This window comes from Chiloscyllium punctatum, unplaced genomic scaffold (assembly GCF_047496795.1).
Source record: "Chiloscyllium punctatum isolate Juve2018m unplaced genomic scaffold, sChiPun1.3 scaffold_173, whole genome shotgun sequence".
Classification (NCBI taxonomy): domain Eukaryota; kingdom Metazoa; phylum Chordata; class Chondrichthyes; order Orectolobiformes; family Hemiscylliidae; genus Chiloscyllium; species Chiloscyllium punctatum.
In genome coordinates this window covers 298,991-322,953 of record NW_027309907.1, presented here as the reverse complement: position 1 = coordinate 322,953, position 23,963 = coordinate 298,991, and the positions used below count along the sequence as shown (strand labels likewise).

At 37.9% G+C, this 23,963-nt stretch overlaps 1 long non-coding RNA gene across 2 annotated transcripts in view; it reads right to left on the bottom strand.

Moving 5' to 3' along the window:
• Positions 1-10,368: 10,368 nt before the first annotated feature.
• Positions 10,369-23,963, bottom strand: part of LOC140471861 (uncharacterized) — a 56,774-nt gene continuing 43,179 nt past the window's right edge. The window contains exons 7-10 of one of the 2 annotated variants that reach the window (XR_011957228.1): positions 19,654-19,778; positions 17,758-17,806; positions 16,515-16,614; positions 10,369-13,081 (exon numbers count right to left, since the gene is read on the bottom strand). This is a non-coding gene — a long non-coding RNA (uncharacterized lncRNA). The other variant, XR_011957230.1, reaches the window with a different exon arrangement.

Below are 23,963 nucleotides of genomic sequence, written 5' to 3'. Positions count from 1 at the left end.
GAAGCCTATCTAACCTACACTATTCCATGTACGTCCACATGCTTATCCAATGACGACTTAAATTTACTTAAAGTTGGCGAATCTACCACCATTGCAGGCAAAGCATTCCATACCCTTACTACTCTCTGAGTAAAGACACTACCTCTGACATCTGTCCTATATCTGTCACCTCTCAATTTAAAGCTATGCCCCTCGTGCTCGCCGTCACCATACTTGGAAAAATGCTCTCCCTGTCCACCCTATCTAATTCTCTGATTATCTTATATGTCTCTATTGAGTCACGTCTCAAACTTCTCTCCAACGAAAACAGCCTCAAGTCCCTCAGACTTTCCTCAGACGACCTTCTCTCCATACCAGGCAACATCCTAGTAAATCTCTTCTGCACTCTTTCCAAAGCATACTTCTTATACTTCTTATATTGCGGTGACCAGAACTGTACACAATACTCCAAGTGCGACCGCACCAGAGTTTTGTACAGATGTAGCATAACCTCATGGTTTCAGAACTCGATCCCTCTATTAATGCCTTCTTAGCAACACAGTCAACCTGGGTGGCAACTTTCAAGGATCTGTGTACCTGGACACCGAGATCTCTCTGCTCATCTACACGACCAAGAATCTTATCATAAGCCCAGTACTTTGAATTGCTGTTCCTCCGACCAAAGTGCATCACCTCTCACTTGTCCACATTAAACTCCATTTGCCACCTCTTAGCCCAGCTCTGCAGCTTATCTATGTCTCTCTGTAACCTCTTTCGTCACTATCCACAACTCCACCGACCTTAGTGTTGTCTGCAAATTTACTAACCCACCCTTCTACTCCCTTATCCAGGTCGTTTATAAAAATGATGAACAGCAGTGGACCCAACACCGACCCTTGCGGCACATCTCTAGTAACTGAACTCCAGATGAACATTTCCCATCAACCACCACCCTCTGTCTTCTTTCAGCCAGCCAATTACTGATCCAACCTGCTATATCTCCTACAATCCCATTCCTCCGCATTTTGAACGATAGCCTACTGTGGAGAATCTTATCAAATGCGTTGCTGATATCCATATACACCACATCATCCAGTTTACTCTCATCTACCTGTTTAGTCACTTTCTCAAAGAACTCAATACGGTTTGTGAGGCACGACATAACCTTCACAAAACCGTGCTGACTCTCGATTATCAAATTATTCTTTTCTAGATGATTGTAAATCCTATCTGTTATAAACTTTTCCAACACTTTACCAATAACTGAAGTAAGGCTCACTGGTCTATAATTACCAGGGTTGTCTCTACTCCCCTGCTTGAAAAGGGGAACCACATTTGCTATCCTCCAGTCTTCTAGCACTATTCCTGTAGACAATGACGATTTAAAGATCAATGCCAAAGGCTCAGCAACCTCCTCCCTGGCTTCCCAGAGGATCCCAGGCTAAATCCTATCCGGCCCAGTGGACTTATCTATTTTCACACTCTGCAGGATTTCTAATACCTCTTCATTGTGAACCTCAATCCAACCTAGTCTAATAGTCTGTATCTCAGTATTCTTCTCGACAACATTGTCGTTTTCTAGAGTGAATACTGTCGAAAAATATTCATTTAGTGCTTTCTCCAGCTCCTCCGACTCTTCACACAACTTCCCATTAATATTCTTGATTGCCCCTAATTTTACTCTTGTCATTCTTTTATTCCTTAAATACCTATAGAAAGCTTTATGGTTTACCCTGATCCTATCGGCCAACAACTTCTCATGTCTCCTTCTGGCTCTTCTGAGCTCTCTCTTCAGGTCTTTCCTGGCTACCGTGTAACCCTCAAGTGCCCTAACTGAGCATTTACATCTCATCCGACCGTCAGCCTCCCTCTTCCTCTTGACCAGAGATTCCACCTCCTTCGTAAACCACGGCTCCTGCGCTCTACAGCTTCCTCCCTGCCTGACAGGTACATATTTATCTAGGACTCTCAGGAGCGTTTCCTTGAATAAGCTTCACATTTCTAATGTGCCCATTCCCTGCAGGTTCCTTCCCCATCCTATACTTCCTAAATCTTGCCTAATCGCATCGTAACTGCCGTTCCCTCAGCTGTAAATTTCGTGGAAGTTGAGTGTGTGTGTATTTCCGTGTATAACTGTTTGATGACAGGAGACAGGGTGGCCGAGGAGATTTGAGTGAGTGAGTGTGTGTTTCCGTGTATATGTGCTTACTGGCACGAGACAGTTTGGTGTGTGTGTTTTTTGTGTATATCTGTCCAATGGCAGGAGGCAGGGTGTTCATGGAGTTTTGTGTGTGCTTGTGTGTGCGTGTGCGTGTGTGTGTGTGTGTGTGTGTGTCTGTATGTGTGTGTGAGTTTCTGCATATATCTTTTTCATGGCAGGAAACAGGGTGGTGGTTGAGGGATGTGTGTGAGTTTGTGTGTATATCTGCTTAAAGGCAGGAAACAGGGTGGTGGTGGAGGGTTGTGCATTGGGTTCAGTGTCTACCTGTTTAATGTCAGGAGGCAGGATGGTCATATTGGGTTGTGTGCATGTGTGTCAATGTGTATATCTATTTAAGGGCTAGAGACAGGGTGGGAGTGGAGTGTGCTGTGTGTGTGTTTCTGTGTATAACTGTTTAATGGCAGGTGGCATGTTGGTGTGGAGGGTTGTGTGTGTGCTTCTGCGTATATATGCTAAATGGCAGGTGACATGATTGTGTGTGAGTGTTTCTCTGTATACCTGCTCAATGGCAGGAGACAGGATGGTCAGGGAGGGTTGTGTGTGTTTCTGCGTATCTCTATTCAATGTCAGGAGACAGTGGTGTTGAAGGGTAGAGTGTCTGTGTTTCTGTGTCTGTGTGCTTAGTGGGAGGGGACAGGGTGGTGGAGGATTGTGTATGTTTCTGTGTATACCTGTTTAAGGTCAATAGACAGGGTGTTCGTAGAAGGTTGTATGTGTGTTTCTGTGTATATCTGTTTAATGGCAGGTGACAGGGTGGTGGTCGAGGTTGGTGTGTGTGTGTTTCTGTGTATATATGTTTAATTGCAGGAGACGTGGTGGTGCTTGAGGGTTGTGCGTGCGTTTCTGTGTATATCTGCTTATGGCAGGCAACAAGATGTTGGTCGGGGGTATTGTGTGTGTTTGTGTGTGGGTGTTTCTGTGTATATCTGTTTAATGGCATAAAACAATGTGGTGGTTAACAATTGTGTGTTTGTGCATTTCTACGTATATCTGTTTAATCGCAGGGGACAGGGTTGTGGTGGAGGGTTGTGTGTGTGTGTTTCTGTGCATGTCTGTTTAATGGCAGGAGACAGGGTGATGGTGTCGAGATTAGTTTGTGTTTCTGTTTGTATCGGTTTAATCGCCAGAGACAGTGTGATGGTGGAGGGTTGTGTCTGTATGTGTTTATGTGTATATCTGATTAACGGCAGCAAACAGGGTGGTGGTGAAGGGTTCTGTATATGTGTGTGTTTCTGTGTATATCTGTTTCAGGGCAGGACACATGATGGTGGTCAAGGGTTGTGTGTGTGTACTTTTGAATATCTCTGCTAAATGGCAGCAGAACAGGGTTGTGGTGGACGGACGTGTGTGTGTTTGTGGGTATATCTGTTTAATGTCAGCAGACAGGGTGGCAGTCGAGGATTGTGTGTGTATGTGTTTTTCTATGTATATCTGTTTAGTGGCAGGAGAAATGGTTGTGGTTCAATTGTAGTGTGCGTGTTTGTGTGTATATCCACTTAGTAGCAGGAATGGGCGGCATGGTGGCACAGTGGTTAGCACTGCTGCCTCACAGCGCCAGAGACCCGGGTTCAATTCCCGCCTCAGGCGACTGACTGTGTGGAGTTTGCACGTTCTCCCCGTGTCTGCGTGGGTTTCCTCCGGGTGCTCCGGTTTCCTCCCACAGTCCAAAGATGTGCAGGTCAGGTGAATTGGCCATGCTAAATTGCACGTAGTGTTAGGTATGGGGTAGATGTAGATGTAGGGGTATGGGTGGGTTACGCTTCGGCGGGGCGGTGTGGACTTGTTGGGCCGAAGGGCCTGTTTCCACACTGTAAGTAATCTAATCTAAAAAAAAAGAAATAAGGTTGTGGTGGAGGACTGTGTGTGTGTTTCTGCATGTATCTATTTAATGGCTGCTGACAGGGAGGTAGTGGGGGGTTTGTGTGTTTCTGTATATATATATATTGAATTGCAAGAGACAGGCTGGCAATGGAGGGTTGTGTATGTGCTTCTGTGTATATCTGTTTTAGGGCAGGAGACAGGGTGATGGTTGAGGGTTGTGTGTGTGTATTTCTGTGTATATCTGCTCAATGGCATGAGAACAGTGTGGTGGTGGAGGGTTGTGTGTGTGTGTGTGTGTGTGTCTGTGTGTGTTCCTGTGTATATCAGTTTAATGCTAGGAGACAGAGTGTTGGTGTAGGGTTGTCTGTGCGGTTTTTTTTGTGCCAGTCTCTTTAATGGTCGTTGATAAGGTGGTGGTGCAGGGTTGTGTGCGTTTTTCTGTATATATCTGCTTAATAATAGGAGAACAAGGTGGTGTTGGAGGATTGTGTGTGTGTGTTTCTGTGTATAACTGTTTAATAGCCGGAGACAGGGTGGTGCTGGAGTTTTGTGTGTGTATTTCTGTACATATCTGTTTAATTAGAGGAGACAGGTGGAGGGTTGCGTGTGTGTTTCTGTGTATACCTGCTCAATGACAGGAGACAAATTGGGTGTCAAGGATTGTGTGTGCGTGTGTGTGTGTGTGTGTGTGTGTGTGTATGTGTGTGTTCCTGTGTATATCTGTTTAATGGCAGAAAACAATGTGGTGGTGAAGGGGTTTGTGTGTGTTTCTGTGGATATCTGTTTAATTGCAGGAGACAGCGTGGTGGTGAAGGGTTGTGTGTGTGTGTTTCTGTGTATGTCTATTTAATGACAAGAGACGGGGGATGGTGTCGAGATGTGTGTGTGTTTCTTTTTATACCTGTTTAATTGCCGGTGAGTGTGTGATGGTAGACCATTGTGTGTGTGAGTGTGTGTGCGTGTGTTTCTGTGTAGATCTGTGTAATGGCAGGAGACAGTGTGGTCGTGAATGATTGTGTGTGTGTTTCTGGGTATATTTGTTTAATGGCAGAAAACAATGTGGTAGTGAAGGGTTGTGTGTGTGTGTTTCTGTTATATTTGTTTAATGGCAGGAGACAGGAAGGTGTTTTAGAGATTTGTGTGTGTTTCTGTGTATATCTGCTTATTGTTCAGAGGGAAGGTGTTGGTGCAGGGTTGTGTGTGTATGTGCTTCTGTATATATCTGCTTGATAGTGTGAGACAACGTGGCGGTGGAGGCTTGTGTTTTGTGTTTTAGTGTATATCTGATTATTGGCAAGAAACAGGGTTTTGGTGGAGAGTTGTGTGTGTTTCTGTGTATATCTACTTAATGGAAGGAGACAGTGTGATGATGGAGGGTTGTGTGTGTTTCTGCATATATCTGCTTATTGGCAGGAGACAGGGTAGTGGTGGAAGGTTGTGTGCTGGTGTTTCTGTCAATAACAGTTTAATAACAGGAGACAGGCATTGGTGCAGGTTGATGTGCATGTTTTTCTGCATTTTACGTGAACCATGCAATTTGCTGCAGAGACATTCACACCTGGACACGAGCCACATTGATAATAAGTGAGTTGGAAACGTGTTGGAACTGAGTTGGAAGAGTGTCTTTTTTTTAACGTTTTCAAGATGTCAATTACAGCAACGCGCTGTTGGAAACAGAAAGGTGAAAGGTACAATGGCTTCAACTTTCAGTGCTGAATGCCACTGAGCCGCAGGAGGGGCGACTGTGGCTTGTTTCTGTAGTGTAGCAGTCATCACGTTCGCCTGACGCGCGAAACGTCCCCAGTTCGAAATTGGGCACAAACTGCTTTGTTCTACAACTGCAGCCTTTGACATAGACAAGAACCGAGCTTTCTTGCTTGCTTTCCCATCTGCAAACCTGCCTTCGAATTTGCTTGAACAAATCTGCTCTCGCATCCATTTGGTTTTCTTTAAATCACTGACGAGCAGGAAAATGTAAACGGGGAGGGCGAGTGGGGAAGTGAGGCAGTTGCAGCTCTGGCGAAACTCCTTCTTTGTGACTCACTCAGCAACCAGAGACGTGAAGGTGACTCAGGCGTGAGAGCTCTTCACATCGTGAACAAAAAGCAATCAAGGGCAGTTAGCACCTCTTCCGGCGTGGGGATGGGGTGAGGTAATTACCTTTTGACTTCTGTTACTATGTTCAGAAACTGCCTTTTGGATTGAGGTGAACAGAAACTGCATTTCTAAAAAGAACCGTGGAACTTGTTAAACTTTATTGAGTCGCTTTTTCTCATCGATTCCCGCACAGGTTTCCAACTCAGTTGGTATCCATGAGGCTCATGTCCAGGTGTGATAATCTCTGCAGCAAATTACACGGTTAAGGTAAAAGGCAAGGAAAGTGGCATCTCGAACCGGCCCCGAGGTCAGAGCATCCTCACGATGTAATCTGTCGTTCTCGGATTGTAATGCTACCTCCGGTTTTAGGGTGTCACATTCTTTGGGAACCTTACTCTGCAAAACAGACACAGTGACTGAAACTATGCTGCACGGTATGATGTGGAACACGGCCTGCTCAGCTTTGTGCATTTTCCCTGTAGTCCGGTGTGTTTCATGTTCCGTGTAAACGTGAAAGTTGTCCTGTTTCGAGCAATGGGTGAAATCATTTAGCAAAGCAAGAATCGAAATTGCAGTAATGTCAAGTAATTTGACCCAATCATAACCGATCGAATATTCTGACGCACTCACAGATACATTTGTAGCTGAATCCAGTCTGAGAAGATAGACTCAGTTTACCAGTGATTTTTGTCTGGATTGATGGGCTATCGTTAACTGCTGAGAAAGTGAACAATACGAAAAAAAAATTTCAAATGAACACTCTCCGACATTGTCAAAGCATGTCAATCTTACATTCAATAAGAATAGGTGTATGGAAAACAATAAAAAACAAAATCCCGGCAATTCATGAATAAAGTATAATTAAAAATTTAATTTGATCAAAGGTCATAACAATATTTAGACGAATTGCAATTTTTCATGACAAATGTAGGTAATTAGCTGACTAATGTATAATTGGAAGTGGCATATATTTACTTAATGCCGAAGAAAGCGACTTGTTTTTCCTCTTGTTACACAGCAGAATAACAGTGTGTGTGTGTGTGTGTGTATTCGAAATGTTTGAATCAAGCTCTTTCTAACAAAATAAATGATGACTTACGATCACTTCGCCTTGTCACCTTTAAAATCATAACATTCTCAAAAATTTTCCAGGAATTTACAACCAGAAGAACTAGTTAATTTCTTTTCATAGGAACCCAAAGAGAATAAGTAGCGGACACTGTGAAGTAGTGAGTCAATGCAAGAATTCAACTGAAGACAACATCCCTTCTTTCCAAAATGTTCAAAATTTTAAAAATCAAATTTTATTGCCATTGTTGAAAGAAAGAATAGAGATGCTAATTCTTTTTCATTTGATTTTGTTGCGTGAAACATCCGTAAGTCGTATTATGATTACAAACACAATAAATGTAGCATTGAAGTCAAATATAATTAATTGAATTCAACTATGTTTCAACAGGTAAAATAAAAATTGATATTTACAATGATTGAGAGATTGTGCACTGCAATATCTTTACAGTGGTTCATGTACTGTGCCGTAAATCCACATTTGCGCAATCTACGAGATTGAATAATAATTATTTTTTATTAAATAAATCAGCAACACTTGAATTATCAAAGTCTGTCAATGCATTCAAGAATAATGAAAAATCTCTTTTTGCAAGTGATTGAGCAATGTCTGGAAATGAACTGGAATTAATTCAGTGAAAAGTAATCCTATTTTCCTGAATTTTAAGGCTGACATTACCGTGATCATTCAAATGAGCAAACATCAGATATTTGCAATGACTTTGGATGGGAATTCATTGGTTCCTTTGTGGGGTAGGTGACCAGAAAAATAAAGGCAGTTTCATACTGTACTATTAGTACTCAGAAATAATGGATTAAACGTAAATGTGAATCTCACTATGCTTGTTCAAAAGACTTTTTTTATAAATAATTGTGCCATTATTATAATGACAATGACTTGATAATGAATGCTCTTTTGAAGAATTAACATGATTCAATATTTCAAAAGCACTTTGCTGTGATGTTGATTGGATATTTATTAAGATCAGTAAACTGAGGAATAAAACATAGTACCTAGCTTTATGGATTGAAGAAAAATGAGCCATTCTGTGATTATTGAGTGAAATCCTTCTTTTTTAAAGTAAAAAATGTACGTAATACAAGAATTGTGAATTTCCATACATCGGATTCCTTGAAGAGATATGTTTCATCAACTTATATGATCAATATTATGATCAATGTTTAAAGATTTGTGTCAGAATTAAGAAGAAAATTCGTAAGTCATGAAAGTGAGCTTGAAACTGAACAATGTAGTCAATGACATGTGGCCTATATGCGATTTTAATAATATTGTCATTTTTGGACAATGATGAAAAATGTTGGAATAGAAATGACAAAAAAATCAACATTGTCAAAGCAGTTCTTTTCTCACAATGAAATGAAAACAATAATCATTTTGTAGCACGCATGATTTGAAATAGCAGTTGTTTTTAATGTGACATATACTGTGAAGACTAACCCTTTTGCAAAAATGTCGGAACTTCACAAATTTAAATGCAGTATTTGTTCAATTTGTAATAAAAATGGTTATAATTTGAATTGTCTCTTGTACACACACAATAAAAAAGGAGCTTAAAGATTGTTAGATTGACAAAAATTTGCTTCCCAACGTTATTGTAGTATAATCAATATCTGTGATAAAGTAGAATTATTGGTTTAAACAATATAAATCAACATTAACGACTGAACTGAAATATAACACATCAATTGCATTAACTACATAGAATAGTAAATAAATGCTTACTGTTGTCATTTGTCCCACGAACAATAAGATACTTACTCAGGTTATTCCACTGAATAGTAATCAGCTGAATATCTTTGTGTCGCTTTATGTGCACTGTTTTGTGTGAACATTGATTTCAATAAACTTAGATATTTACATGAATTAGTAACTGACTGATAACTGGGTGTGAAAGATCATATTTAAGATTAGACAATTTTTAGGATTCACCAGGTTTGCTGAACAAAACACTTAAGTCATCATGCAATAAAATGGATTAGAGAGAAATATGAAAATTCAATTTCAAATGGATGCACTCGGATATTTTCACAACATTTCAATCTTACATTCAATATAAATAGATGAATGGAAAACTAAAAACAAATTTCAGATAGCTCATAAACAGATCAATAACTAAAAATTGATATATGTAGGAAGTGGCATTTGTTTATTTAACTGAAGAAGAACTTGATTTTTTCCTCATATTTATACCTCTGAAGCATCAAGTTCTATGTGCAGTCTGAATTCAGCTCTTCAGAACAAAAGAAAATCAAGGAATATCTATACTTTGCATATTTCAGCTTTGTGAGCGCAACATTATCAAATATTTTGCAAAGAATATTGATTGAGTGGAATTAGATACATTCTGTTATTCGCAGACTGAAGAAAATATATAGCAGATACTGTGATTATTGGAATGAACAACAAATGAAAACATATCTAATGTTGAATTGAAAGGCAGTTCATTCGATTCTTAGATATTTTCTTATCAACATTCAGAGCTGCTCTGGCACAGCTCTGTGCAAGGTGGGAATTGAACTTGTATCCTCTGGTCTGGTAACAGAGACACGATCAGAGTTGCACAAGATTCCTTCATAACATTCCCAACCAGGCTGGGCAGGGCTGAAAACTAATCAGATGTTTATTGTGATAATTGGATTGGAATTAAATGGTTGGATACTGTGTGTAATCTACTTAAAATTCAGTAGCAATTTACAATAATGATGAGAGTTAACAAATGTCTTAATTAAACATGAGTTTTATGATCACTTGGGGAACGACAGCTTGACAGGATGGTGTAATTAGTGTGCATTATATATAAAAAAATGAATTTAATTATTCTATATGGTCAGAAGTTTCTCATTTTCTGAAATGCAGATTAAAATGTTTTTGTTTGACACGTAAATTGGAACAAAATAATGAGTTGGTCAGTCAATGTGCCTATTCAGCTGAAGACAACTTTCATTCTTTCTGAAAATGTACGATTTCTAAGAAGTCACTATTTCCTGTGATTGTTTAATGAAATAAGATAGATACCAACCCTTTTTTGTATGCTTCAAAAAATTCATGGGGATTTGAATGATTTTGCACATGAAAAATATTCAATTGTTACTGTGATTAAAAACACAATAAATGTTAACATTAAAGTGATTTCCAATCAAATCAATTCAAAAGTGTTTCCAAGTTTAAACTGAAAAGCAATATTCAGAATGATTGAGTGATTGTACATTGCAATGTCCTTGCATTAGTTATTGTATGGAAACATAGTTCCACATGTCCACCCCTTACCGAATTGAACAATTATTAGGTATTGGCAACAAATCGATTTGAAAACTTTTATTAATGAATTTAAGAATAATGAGGCATCTCCTCTTCCTATTCCACTGAGTAATGTTCAGAAACGAAGAGAAATATTCCAGTGTAAAATAACTGGTGTTCTCTGAATTCCAATGGCTGAGAAGACTGTGATCTTCCAACTGAGCAAAAGTCATATATTTACAAATGATGTTGCAATGGCAATTATTGGTCTTTTGTGGGTATATTGGCCTGATCAAACAGGTTTTAATATTGTAGCACTCACACTAAGAAATATGGAAGGTATTAAAAGCACATTGTTCTTGTTATAAAGCCGAAGTTAAAGTATTGCGTAATTATTGTAATTGATCATTGTTTCTAAAATCCTGGTAAATAAATTGACTTAATATTTTGAATGCACTTTGCTCTGATGTCGATTGTATAATCATTAAGATTAATAAACTGAAAATTAAAATATAAAGTTTGGCTTTAATAATTAAAAAATCTGAGCAACAATTGAACATCGTTCAACTTTTTTTTGGTCGGTTCATGTCTATTTTATTAATGTAACTTTTATCATGATAAATGTTTAGATAAATGTCAGAACTAGGAAGAAAATAATGAGGATAGGAAAGTCAGTATTATTATGAACTAAACATCGAGTTAATGACATTTGGTACAGGAAGTCATTTTGTCGCAAAAAACTAATAATTCTGTGATTATTGATCATTGACAACTACTGTTAGAAGAAAATAAAACGATCTCAAAATGAAACCAAAAAATAAATATCATTTTGGAGGTCACATGATTTGAAAAACGGACATTGTCACTTAATGTGACATTTGAACTGAAGAATCGTTCTTCCCCCCTCTCCCCGCCACCCCCATGTGTAGTCCTTTCAATAATTTAAAATTTAGCTCAAGTTGAACTAAATAACAAATGGATATTCCTCCATTATTTTCTTGCACACAAAAATAAAAAAAACATGGAAATGATATAGCTCTGCAAGGAATAGTTTCACAGATAATAAGTGTTTATATTGAATTAAAATGTCACCATAGCTGTAGGAGTGATTTCCCCTGACAAGGAATGAAGACTGAGGAGATAGGCCGAACTCAGGCAAGTGGAAGATGTTTACTCATGCTGCAATCAGTTAATGCAGGGATCATCCCCCGAGGCAAATCTAGGAAGGGAGGTCCATGACACACTGTAACGTGTACAGTAAAAAACAGTATTTTTACACACCTTCTGTATTATAATGTCCACATGCAATGTAGTTACAGTCCTTCCCTCATTATACAGACACCCGATCCTGTAGAACAACTAATCTTGGATGAACATCGCGATGGATAGCCCGAGCTTCCTATTGCTTCATGGTGTTTTACAGGTGCTATAATCTCCAGGCCTTGGGATCTCTCTGTGCATTTTATTTCCTCAGATTACAAAATTAATTGTTGCAGTCCTTTGGGCCTCTCACTCTGCCTTATTTACGATTCTCAAGAATATGTAATTAGAAACTTTTTAAATGTTCTGAGCAACGTTAGTGGGCAGCATGGTGGCACAGTATTTAGCACTGCTGCATCACAACGCCAGAGACCCGGGTTCAATATCCCGCCTCAGGCGACTGACTGTGTGGAGTTTGCACATTCTCCCCGTGTCTGCGTGGGTCTCCTCCAGGTGCTCCGGTTTCCTCCCACATTCCAAAGATGTGCAGGCCAGGTGAATTGGCCATACTAAATTGCCCATAGTGTTACCTAAGGGATAGATGCAGGGGTATGGGTGGGTTGTGCTTCAGCGGGGCGGTGTGGGCTTGTTGGGCCGAAGGGCCTGTTTCCACACTGAAAGTTATCTATCTATTCTCCAAAAAAATAGTAACTATTTCTGGCAATCAAACCCTGTCTGTTTCCCTGATAGCCGCTGTGGAAGTTAGCTGGGCTCTATCCTGCAGCTGGTGTTTATTCATTCACTGGGAAAATTATTCTTTCATTAATGAAAGTCAGGGTTGGTCATTTTTCTGTGTGCCTGCATTCTCTTATCACTAACTGGTATATGACTGTCTGGAATGGCATACTTATGGACTTGGAGTAGGATTGTACAAAATGTTCTTTTTTAACTTAAGACTGAAACAGATTGTTCGTCTCATTTATCTCCCCTCCACCATTTTGTGTTTTAATTCCAAGGCAGGCTGCTCGGGGCTTCCCTACAGCAGCAAATCTACAAGGATTTCAGCACTAAAATAAAAATTAGCATTCGCTACCATTAGGAAACAGTACCATGCAAAATGCCTACGTCACTGAGACTTAATTCCACACTTAAAGCCGACTATACTGGATTTGATCAATGATTACATATTAGATATAAGTAACATTTAGTGTTAAAACTAGTCACGGTAAACTTAAAATGATTATAAATGTCATATTACAATCCGTCACATGTAGAATTGAACATTAATTATTGGAGTCTAAAACAATCAGACGTATCTTCATTTGTAAGGCGAATATGAATCCAATGATTTCTGTGAACATTCAAATGAGAAGGTATCAGATATTTCCTGTCAGTGTTGGATGAGGAATCATTGCTTGGTTTGTGGTTGTGTTGACCTGGAATAAAAGATAATTTTTTCTTTGTAAAATTGGCACTACAAAATAATGATTAAATTGAAATGTGAATCTCACGATATTTGTTACAAAACTTAAACTGAATTACTGTGTGATTGTTGGACTAACAATGAATTGGTAATCTATTTTAGAACACTGACACATTAAGTGATTCAATATTTCCAAACGGGTTTGCTGTGATATTGATTACATAATAATTAGTATCAGTGAACTGAGAGTTAGAATGCTGGCATGATGTTTTGGAAAATATTTTCGATATGCAGTGATTATTGATCATTCAACATTCTCAGATAAAACTGCAATCTGTAATTGCTGTCTCAGCTTTTCTTCTGTAGAAATACAATATATAATCCATGCAACTTTTCATGTCGTCAATATTCAGACATTTGTGTCGGCATTACAAAGAAAATAAATCGACAAGGAACATGGGTATCATAGCAAAAAACAGTCAACAGCATTTATAGAGGAAATTTTTAAACATTGTCTCTGAGTGAATACATAAAAAGGTTTAATGGGGATCTGTTACAATGTATTGAGCCGCATTTACATTTTTAGCACGATGATTGGGGGAACCTATCAGAAAACTCGCCTATATTTAGGAATTCCTTGATCTCAAAACATGTTACTATCAGCATCCTTAGTCGTAAGTGAAGTCTATTTAATGGTGTGGGAAAGATGTGTGTATATGATAAGAAGGAATCTCTTGCATATATTTGGGATGGTGTGAAAGCGTGATGTTTGTTGTGGTTATTCATCTTGAGAACAATACAATACTGACAAAAGGTTTTGCACTGAACAGTAATTAGGTGGCCTTGAATACCATCGTGTGGCTTTATATGCAGTGATTACTTTATTTCAAGAGCTTTTCAAGAGCAATCATATTTTCCATGATTTGTAAAATGATTAATAATTTTGTGACAAACATCCACATGTGGTCATGAGCTGGATTCAAAGAATCCAATGTGTTGGTGTGAAAACCCTTCATTATTGACATTTCCAAGCGAGGTGTATTATGCTCAGGCACTGACTGGAAGTCAAGATGTAAGAAAATCTGATTCACCCTGGAGCTGATTGATTCTAACTGCTTTTTGATTGAGGTTGATTGATTTTGTATTTGACCCGATTTCTCTGCCTGTAGGTGAATTTACAACGTCCAATTTCTGTCCAAGGGTCACTTCACATCACTGGAGAGTTAAAATATAATTCACATATTGTGATAACAATGACTTTTCAATTAAAGTTTGTGTGTTAACAAACAAAACGATTTGTTGTTTTCCGGGAATTTACACTGACATTGATTAGATATTTATTAAGGTAGATAAACTGAGAATTATAATCTAGTTGCAGGATTGTTGAATTGTTCAACCACAGACTTAAGGGTTTTATTTTTGGAATGATTTGGAGGCGCCAGTGTTGGACTGGGCTGTAGAAAGTTAAAAATCAAACACCAGCAGTTTATTAACCAATATGTTTATTTTGAAGAACTAGCTTTCAGAAGAACCAGCGTTCATCAGCTGTTTGAAGGAGCAGCGCTTCGAAAGCCAGTGCTTCCAAATAAACATGTTGGACTATAGCCTGGTGTTGCGCGATTTTTAACTTTGTTTTTTGGAAGGAATGTTTTCTTTATTCAAATATACAGGCTGTTCAAGAACTCTATCGCGCCTTTCGTGATTTTCTTTTAGATTTTCTCATGTATAATTCACACAATTTTCACTGTAATCAGTATTTCAAATTTCCATCAGATCTAAGATGAAACGAGGACCAATTAATGAGTACTTCCATGAATGGAAAGCACAATAAATTCACTTTACAGAGGCAAGATTCAAATTTGATCTGAATAAGCAAATAAACATTTTGAATGGAAAATATCTGAAAATGTTTACATTCAAATTTGAATGAAGTCAAATTACTTCTTTTTGAAATACATGGCCTGAAAACCTGTTTGAAAACATGAACAAATCAAGACTATCAACATGTCTTGCTGTCAGTGTCCTCGGCCAATTTTCATAAAGAATAAACACCACTTTCAGCAGCAAGTATCATGTGTAATTACTGAATTGAAAAATAAGGTGATAGCTCTTGTATTTATTGGCAAGAATGTTTACTGTGGTTATTGCATTCAGTAAAAATAAGATCAAGACCAATGGCTGTTAGAATAATTGTCCACTCGTAATGAAGAATAAACACTGCTTTGAGCAATAAGTATCATGGATAATTACTGAACAGAAATTTCAAAGGACACCCATTGTATTTATTGGCTGGAATAATGACAAGATGCTTACTGTGGTGATTAATCTCAGGAACAATAAGACAATTACTCAGATTATTTCCTGAACAGTAATTAGATGGTCATGAAGACCATTGTGTGGCTTCATGTATCGTGCTTTGTGTGAGCATTGATTTCAATAACATTGTGATATTATACAGTGTGCAGCTAAGGTTAGTTGGTCATGCTAAATTGCCAATAATGTTCATGGATGTTTCAGGTTAGGTGCATTAGATCTTGTTAGAGTGGTGCTGGAAAAGCACAGCAGTTCAGGCAGCATCCAAGGAGCAGTGAAATCGACATTTCGGGCAAAAGCCCTTCATTAGGAATACAGCCTGTATCCCGGATGAAGGGCTTTTTGCCCGAAACATTTATTTTCCTGCTCCTCAGATGCTGCCTGAACTGCTGGGCTTTTCCAGCACCACTCTAATCTAAACTCTGATTTCCAGTATCTGCAGTCATTGTTTTTACCGAGGTTAGGTGCACTAGTCAGGGGAAATGTCGAGTAATAGAGTAAGGGAGTGTCTGGGTGGGTTACTCTTTGGATGGGCAGTGTGGACTGTTGGGCCAAATGGCCTGTTTCAACACTGTAGGGATTCTATGAATCTATGATTCTATGATTTTGGATTAAATTGATATGAGTGCTGAAGATACTACTTAAAGTCAACAAAATATTTTAAGTTTAGCAAGGTACACTGAAGCCATCATGCATGAAGTGAGATAAGTGTGTGTGTGTGTGTGTGTGTGTGTGTGTGTGTGTGTGTGTGTGTGTGTGTGTGTGAGAGAGAGAGAGAGAAATTAAATGTTCAAATGAAAACACGCCAATAATTTCACAGCATATCAATCTGACATTCAATATGAATAGGTGAATGGAAAATAAAAATAAATTTCTGACAATTCATGAATAAGTAATAATTAGAAAATAAATTTGATCAAAGCACATACCGGTATTTAGATGAATTGCAATGTTTAGTTACAAATGTAGGTGATCAGCTGTCCAATGAATAACATGAAGTTGCATTTGGTATTTTGCTGAAGAGGAATTTCGACTGTTAATATTTTCATCTTTATACTACCGGAGAATAAGGATTTATGTGCTTGAAATGTTTGAACTAGGTTCCTTTAAACAGTAAAACAAATCATGATTACCATGTCTTAGACTCTTCCATCTTTAAGGTTGCAACATCGTCAACTATTTTTCCAAGGAATGTAGAACCAGCAGAGTTAGATGCATCATTTTATTAGTGAACTGAAGAAAATAAATAGGAAATATGGTGATGATTGAAATGAAAAACAGATTGAAGAATATCTAATGTTGTTTTGAAAAGCAGTTCAATCTATACTCAGATATGTTCTAATGAAATTTCCAAGCTGCTCTGACACATCTCCGCTGAATGTGGAAATTGAAATCATTCCTCCTGATCTTGACGTAATACACTGTCAGAGCTCCACAAGGACCGGTCATAATGTTACCATCCCGGAAGGGGAGATGTATAGTCACATGCTTACGGTGGCAACTCAAATGAAAATTAATCAGATGTTTCTTGTAATTATTTGAATGGGAATTAATTGCGTATTTCCTGTGTGTAATGAACTGACAAAGCGAATTAGTAATTTACAGTAATGATGTAACAAACCAATAAAGACTTTAATTATATATGAATCTCGTGATTATTCATTATAAGAAAAAAACTAATCATTTGATCAGTGTACACTGATGAACGAAACTCAATCAATCCAAAAGTTCCATATGTTCAATGCAGTTTGTCACAGAATGAAAAGAAAATTAATATGCAATTGCAACATAAATGATTAGGAAAATAAATTAATTGGTCACTCAATGCGGTTGCTCATCTGAAGACAACTTCCCTTCTTTCCAGAAATGTTCAACTTCCCAAAGTTCAAAATGTCCTGTGACTATTTCATGAAATAATAAAGAGATGTTAGTTCATTCTGTTGTACTTTAAACAGTTACAAAAATTTTAAATGATTTTGTTCCATGAAAAGTGATTAACTTGTATTGTGTTTATAAATACAGTAAATGTTAACATTGAAGTTAAACATAATTAAATCAATTCAACTGTTTCCACGGTAAAAATAAAAATTGGTATCCGCAATGCCCACTGCAAAATCTTTACATTATTTAATTTATGAGCCATAATTTCGTAGTCATACCGTGAACTATATTGAGCAACGATTAGATAATAGCAGCAATTGAATTGTCAAAATTATATCATTTCATTTAAGAATACTGAGAAATCTCAGTTAATTATTTCACTGAGCAATGTGGAGAAACAACCAGGAATTATTCTGATGAAAATAATTGCATTTCTCTGAACGCTTCAGCTGAGATTACTGTGATCATTCAAATGAGCAAGTATCAGATATTTACAATGAGGCATCGAATGGGAAGTCATTGGTTCCATTATGGGATCGTTCACCTGAAAAATAAATTGATTTATGCATTGTAGCGTTCGTACTAAGAAACAATTGATGCAATTAAAATGCGAATCGCACTATATGTGTTAGAAAGAATAACTCCAATAATTGTGCAATTATTGTCATGGCAGTGACTGGAAAATTACGTTGTAATCTAAAAAAAAAGATTCAATATTTTAAAAGCACTTTGTTGTGATGATGATTGGATATTCATTAAGATCGGTAAACTGAGAAAAAGAATATGGTAGCTAGCTTTATGGATTCACAAAAATGAACCATTCAGTGATTATTCAGCAGAATTGCTTTTGGTTCAAAAATGCAGGATTACAAGAATTACATGTTTCCATCCATTGGTTTGCTTATTGAGATGTAGCTTTAATTTACAACTTTTTGTTCATGACCAATGTTTAGACATTCATGTCAGACGTAGGAAGTAAATAAGTAGATACTGAAAGTACATATTGCAGTGAACATAAGATACAGGGATCTTCCATAATTCTGTGATTATTGTACATCGATAAATAACTCGGGAGTAAAAAATAATTAGAAATCAACATGTTCAAAGCATTTTTTTTCTTGTAACAAATTGAAAGAAATCCTTATGCATTGCACATGGTTTGAAAACACATCAGTCACCAAAACCCCAGTCAGAAATAAAATCAAGGTCATAATAAGCATCGGTTTAAGATAATAAGACCCTTATGAAGAGTATTCTGCTCAACAGTAATTAGAGGACCTTGAACATCTTCATGTCATTCTTGCAGAGAAAACTCTTTCATTATTCATAAAGAGTTAATATTGTAAATATTTTGACATTTGTATCAGAACTAGGAAGAAATTGAGAAGCAATTCACATGATTATTTTCGTGAAAGAAACTCAAAATAAATTAAATTTAGTGCCACCTTTCAGTATTTTCTCTCAATAAGCAGATAAAGGTTTTTAATGCGCAAAATCAACAGGTTTTCACCTACAGTTGTACTAAGCCGAAATAAAATAATTTTATTTTGCGAGACTTTAACTGGAACCCTGATTGACCAGCTGCTCCGTATGTTGATGTTACCATCCTCGGTCATTTGTAATAAAGCATGGTTATTGGTTTTAGCTAAATAATTTGTGTGCAATTACTGAACCGAAATGTAAGAAATCAAATGCATTTATTGGATGGAACTGGTCACCAAATGTTTATTGTGGCTCTTGTTCTCAGGAACGATAAGAGACTTACTCCGGTTTTTCTCCTGAGCAGTAATTAGATGACCAGGAAGACATTTGTGTGGCTGTATGTGCCCTATTGTGTGAGCATTGATTTCACTTCCATTGAGATATTTTACTAATATCGGAAGGGTTTAACAATCGCGTTTTAAAGTTCTTAATTAAAGTCATATTTTCTTTTTAAAAATTATGGGAATTCCTTTGCGAAACAATGATTTAGAGATGCTGGAGTTGGACTGGGGCGAGCAAAGTTAAAAATCACATGACACTGTTATAGTCCAACAGGTTTATTGGGAAGCCCTAACTTTCAAGGTACTGCCTCTTCATCAGGCGATCTTCATCTCTTCATCTGCTCGGACTAGAGAATAAGGATTGGTGTACGGGAGGAGTTGAAATGCACAAGAATGATGTGTTAAGTGTTTATTGAATCTCTTCTGCAGCATTAAGTTCACAGAATAAACAATATTTGAGTGCGAGCAGCAGCTAAGGTAAGACTGTTTGTTTTAAAAGTACTTACCGGTAGCGGGCAGCGGTGTTTTTTTTCACTCTCTCTTCACAGAAAGAGCGGGAGCAGCAGGGGAAAGTGACGACGACCAGACAGGCAGCCGAGACCCGGAAGCAGGTAGAGCGTAAGCTTACCTGGGTAGGTTTGTTTCCCCTTTAAAAGCGCGCAGCTGAAGCGCGCACCTGGCCGGAATGCTAAGTTGGGCTGAATGGTCTGTTTCTGTGCTGTGTCAGTCTAGCATTCTATAATTCAAACTTCACTATGATTGGTAAAGGAAAGAACAAACGGGTGTTAATTGTATTTTGTGTCCATAAAAAAGTGACATGAATTTTAAATAATTTTGTCACATGAAATATTTCGCTCTTATTGTGATTAGAAGTACAATGAACTATAATTAAATCAATTCAACTGGTTCCATGGCTAAGATAAAAATTGATATTCACAATCATTGTGAGTTTGTACATTGCAATATCTTCACATTACTTCATGTACTGAGCCATTATTACACATATATACCCCCGACTGAATTGAACAATACTTAGATATTAGCAATACTTAGATTTTCTAAAATCTATCAGTACACTTAGAAGGAGAAATCTAATTTTGCTGCATGACTGTGCAATGCGCAGACATGAACAGGAAGTATTGCAGAGAAAAGTAGTTACAGTTCTCTGAACTCATAAGGCTGAGATTCCTGTGATTATTCAAATGAGCAAAAGTCAGTTTTCGAAGCGTGTTGGATGCAAAATGATTGATTCCATTGTGGGATAGTTAACCTGAAAACAATAACATTGTTGCAATGGATTAAATTAAAATATGAAATAAAATAATATAGGGATCTGACGATACACGTTAGAAAGCCAAATAACTTATTCAGCAATTATTATAAGGATAATGAATTCCTAATAAATGTTGTATTCTGAACAATTAAATTGACTCAATATTTTAAAAACACTTTGCTCTAGTGTTGATTAGACGCCCATTAAGATCGGTAAACTGAAGACTGAAATATAAAATCTAGATTGATGGATTGAGGACAATAAATCAGCCATTCATTAGTTTTTGAAAAGAATTTATTTTTTTGTCAAAATGCAGACAATACAGAAGTAATGTATTTCATTCAATTAGTTTACTTGTAGAAACATGCGTTTCTTAATTTATGTAATTTTATTCTGATCGATGTTCAAACATTTGTGTCTGAATTAGGAAGCAAATAAAAACATAATGAAAGTGAATATGATAGTGACCACAAGATACAGTCCATGACATTTGATAGAAAAAGGAATTTTCATAATCTCATGACTATTTAATGTTCATAAATAATTAACTCCTCAGGTACTGAAGCAGTCCAAGGCCAACTACAACAAGATCTGGACAATATCCAGGCTTGGGCTGACAAGGGGTAAGTAACATACATGCCACCCAAATGCAGGCTATGACCATCACGTATAAGAAATAACCTAACCACCATCCCTTGACATTCGATGGTGTTACCATCACTGAACACCCACTATCAACACTATCCTGGGGATAATCGTTGATCAGGAACTGAATTGGTCTCACCACATAAACACAGTGGCTACAAGAGTAATCCAAATCCTGGCTCCTGAAATCCTGTCCAAACGCTACCAGGCACAAGTCAGGAGTATGATGGAATACTCCTCACTTGCCTGGTTGAGTGCAGCCCTTACAACACTCAAGAAACTTGATACCACCCGGAATAAAGCAGCCCGCTTGATTGGCACTGCGGCTACTGAGCATCAGTGGTGCAATCTCTACCTCTTCCTATAACAAGGATAAAAGAATTTTACATTGTTCAACTTTCTCATCAAAACTGAGTGCAGTATTCACCGCAGCGCTCTTTTATACTAACCAGCAGCATTTCCATCACCAATAGCAGCTCCTCTTAAAATATTTTCTCAGTAACTTGTAATTAACTGATTGCTACAATTACAACTGAAAAAGGGGTTGCTGGAAAAGCGCAGCAGGTCAGGCAGTATCTAAGGAGGAGGAGAATCGACGTTTCGGGCATGAGCCCTTCTTCACGAAGGTCTTGAAGAAGCAGTGAACCAAATTTTGAAATGATCTTTCTGAACATAATATAGATCAGGTTAAAACTGAAGTAGGTGTCTTACACAACCTGCTGCAAGGACACAGACAATAGAATCTGAGGTGATCATGAGTATGTGGAGGTGAATGTGGGAGACAAGCTGGGACTGTATTGGAGTAGTCACAGTGAGAGGGAACAAATGCTGGATGGAGGGTTTCAGCAGCTGATGGACTGACGCTCAGGTGAGCCATCGGAAACTGAGCAAGTGACCACCATCTAATAGGACAGAGAAACTGATCCATCAGTCTGAAACTGACTGACCACGTGGCTGTCAGTGACTCCAACACAAGTGAATGGAAACATTGCTCAGAGCCTGTTTCTGTAACATTCAACACAACCAGGAAATGGAAAGTGAATAATGAGCTGAAACCAAGGCCACTGCTCTGTTAGAGTCTAAACATTTCAATGTTCAGTTATTGAACATTATTGACTCTCAGAATATTCTAATCTGCAGAATCACAGTAAAAGGGGAAAGTAAACAACATTCTTGGCAAAGACATAATGAACCAACTGCTTATATAAAAACAACTCAGCAAAAAGGGCTGAATCCTCCACAAACTGACAAACACAGTTACTATCAGATTTATAGATAGACAATGAAATTCTTCAGAAAATCACTTCCCTACTTATGGTGTGTGGGAGAAACCATTCTCAGTGAGAACTGCCACTTATTTCCTTTGAAAAGAGTCTCATGTTCCCCTCAGAAAAGCAGGTGTGTTGCGCACTTACAGACTGACTTACAGACAAAGGAAACCTGATCAGGGACTCGCAGGTTAATTAAGCTATTAATGATAGTCCATTGCACACAACAAGAGCTTAGACCACAACAGATTCGAGTGAAACCAACAATGCAATGAAAAAGGTTTATTAGTCTTTATAATCATGCAGCCTCTCTCAATCAAATAATCCCAACTTCTCAACATTTTAAAACTATTAATACCAATGTATACATATTTATTTCCTTTCCTAATTTCCTCCAAAAAATATATCTGATTATTCTCTTCAAAGTATATTTTAAATGGTTAATTCATAATCACAATTCATTTCCAATTATTCTTAGAGCAAAACAACTTGCAAACTAAAATAGTTTTCACGTCAATAATGACACTGGAAACTTTGTTATGTAGTTTACCCATATTTCCAAATATTGTTTTGGTTCATTATTGCAGTGAAGCTAAAATTAAAGTCTATTTATTTTCTCTGATATCCTTCCATTACTTTATTCCCTAATAACAATGCCCATGGTGTAATGGGTGACAAACATTAAATAAAATTGAATTTTCAATGCAAGAACTGGTACAAATAATCACATGTTGTCGTTGATTATCATTTATTTTCATTGTATGATCACATTAAATTCACTTAAATAATCACAGTACAATTCTCACCTCGATAGATATGTCGAGTGAATGTCAAATTATTCTTATTTCAAGTAAAACCAAATTACATTTTGCTCTGTTTTATTCCAGGAATGATGGAATATGTTGCATTATTATGATAAACAGGAACAGGTGAAGGTGGTGGCTCTCAGACGTGAGGCCTTAAAGCCAAAGAACCAGGTGGTAGTTACAGTGGGGGAGGTATTTAGTGCCCCGCTCTCCTCAGAAGGCAGTGAGGATGGTGACACTGACTGGAACGGGTTAGATGACAAAGCGTCCACGTATGGACAGAGAGACGGCAATGAGTGGGATCACCCATTGCCCTATAAGGTCCAAAAGGCCCTCTCTATGGCACCACTGGGCATCTAAGCTCAACTTGGACAGACAGTAGGGAGCAACAAACGGAACTGACAGAAACCAAACCTGAACCGTTCACCTGCTGAATGACAGAAGTTGGTGAATGAACACCCAGCCTGATAGAGAAATGGTAATAATGGGCCTTATTGGGACAATATCGATGAATTAATTGAGGTACAGTCTCACCGATGATGGTGTCAGGCCAAAACCTTTCAGGCCAAGATTCCCCGACATGTACATCAGAACCTGTCTCTGCAATGAGAGGGTGCAGGTGCGAGCCGATTCCCCCCAGTGGACAGCTGATCAGTGGCTCCAGGCATTTACAGATATTACAGGGACACACTGGGGAGGGGACAGGCTGAATGGGCTAAAATAACCTTGGTGACTCAGGGGCCCAAGGTTAATATCGAGGATCATACAGAGAGGAAGCCTGAGGTGTGTAAGGGCCACGGGGGATTACCAAATCCCAATCTGTGATGATGATATCATTATGTTGTTTTTAAACTGGGACCCCATTTAACTATAATTATAAACATGTGACTCCCAGTGGGTGATCATTCTAACCACCTTCTGAATTGGACCATGAGTGCTGAGACAA